Source organism: Mus caroli, chromosome X, assembly GCF_900094665.2.
Source record: "Mus caroli chromosome X, CAROLI_EIJ_v1.1, whole genome shotgun sequence".
NCBI classification, from domain to species: domain Eukaryota; kingdom Metazoa; phylum Chordata; class Mammalia; order Rodentia; family Muridae; genus Mus; species Mus caroli.
This window is the reverse complement of record NC_034589.1, coordinates 124,490,667-124,492,588: the sequence shown is the minus strand read 5'-3', so window position 1 is coordinate 124,492,588 and position 1,922 is coordinate 124,490,667.

The window sequence follows — 1,922 nt, the reverse complement described above, 5'->3', positions numbered from 1 at the left end:
AGAGAGAGAGAGAGAGAGAGAGAAAAGAGGAAAGAAGAAGACAAAGAAAGGGAAGAGGAGAGAGAAGTGAGAGAACAAATAAGAGCAAGGTGCAGGCTGAGCACCCCTTTTTATGGTCTTCACTGTTGCTAGGTAACTGGGGAGGAGTTTAGCCTGAAGGTCAGAAGCTTGGGCCATTGCTTAAGTGACTTCTGACCATGCTTCTCTTGTGGGGGCTGTGAGGGGCAATAATTTAGGCAGGGGCTAGAGTTCCAGGAGCATGAGGGAACGCCTACCATGTCATGTAGGTGAGTTATGACCATCAGGATTCAGACCTCAGCTTGACTGGAGACCAGCCTGCAATTCCCCACAATTTCTCCTCTTTTTTTATTAGAAAAACTGGGGGGGGGTGTCACTGATGTGATTGTGTCATTAATTGTGAAAATTCAGAGTGGCTGGAAGTATCAGAAGAAAATATATCGCCTAGAGAAATAGCAGAACAAGGCCAGAGTAGTAAGAAGAGTTAAGGGTAAGAGTTGAGAAGGCAAGAGATTGAGTTGAGAAGGCAAAAGACTGTACAATCAGTCAGTTGTTTCATGTGTAGTACAATTTGAGGGAAAAAACAGCCATTTTAAACAGCAATTAATTAATCTACATAGACATTATGCTTTCCTCACTATCATAGAACTTTCCCCAAAGTTCAACAGCCATTTGGCTTTAGAAAAAAGCCCATATGTAGCTGGAAGGTCCTAGGTCTGTCTTCTATAGGGTTCAGTACTTGTCTCAGGAGCCTTCAGTCAGATGAGATTTTTGGAGGAAGGCAGTAGGTCTCAGTAGATGGTGCTGTCTCAGGCCTGCTGTGGAGATAGACCTGTCGTAATTATAACAAAGGAACAGAACACCAGCAGAGGATATCTGCATAGTGTGAATAGCAAAAGTTATGCCTGCAGTGGTTTGCTTAGGAGCACATCCCAGTCCCTTGTGGATGGCTAAAGAAGAAAATATCATGTTAATTGTGTGACTGGGTAGGCAGTTAACAGTTCTCCTGTAACAGAAAACCGGGTATTGATTAAGGATTGGAGACTTTTGCACCTTAAAGGAAATTTTTAAAAAGTTGAAAGAATTTTTGGACATGTATCATGAATACTAGAGAGAAAAAGGAGCATTTAGAAAAAGAAGCAAGAAAAATTTTTGGTTAAAAAGCATGATTCAGGCATTCCTGTTGGATAGCACAGCTTCAATGCAGCTTTCTTGGGCTTATCTGGATGTGGGGAGGGGCATACTTCCCTCTGTTTTCTTTTTCTTTTAACTGGAGAGTAAAGGGTTAAGTGGAAGGCTTTTAGCAGGGGTTCAGCCCAGCTAGGCGGGTCCCGCCCATGCAGCTGTCAATCACTGCCTGGAGGTGGTACATTAGGCAGGGGCCTGAGTTCCAGGAGCATGAGGGAACTCCTACCATGTCATGAAGATGAATTATAACTATCTGGGTTCACACCTCAGGTCGACTGGAGACCAACATGCAATTCCCCACACAGGTTAGTGCATATTGTTGTTCCACCTATAGGGTTGTAGACCCCTTCAGCTCCTTGGGTGCTTTCTCTAGTTTCTCCATTGGAGGCCCTGTGTTCTATCCTATAGGTGACTGTGAGCATCCACTTCTGTGTTTGCTAGGCACTGCCATATACATAAGAGACAGCTATAACAGGGTCTCTTCAGCAAAAGCTTGCTGGCATCTGCCATAGTGTCTGGGTTTGGTAGTTGTTTATGAGATGGATCCCTGGGTGAGGTAGTCTCTGGATAGTCCATCCTTTTGTCTTAGCTCCAAACTTTGTCTCTGTAACTCCTTTCATGGGTATTTTGTTCCCTATTCTAAGGAGTAATGAAGTATCCACCAATTGGTCTTCCCTCTTCTTGATTTTCTTGTGTTTTGCAAATTGTATCTTGGG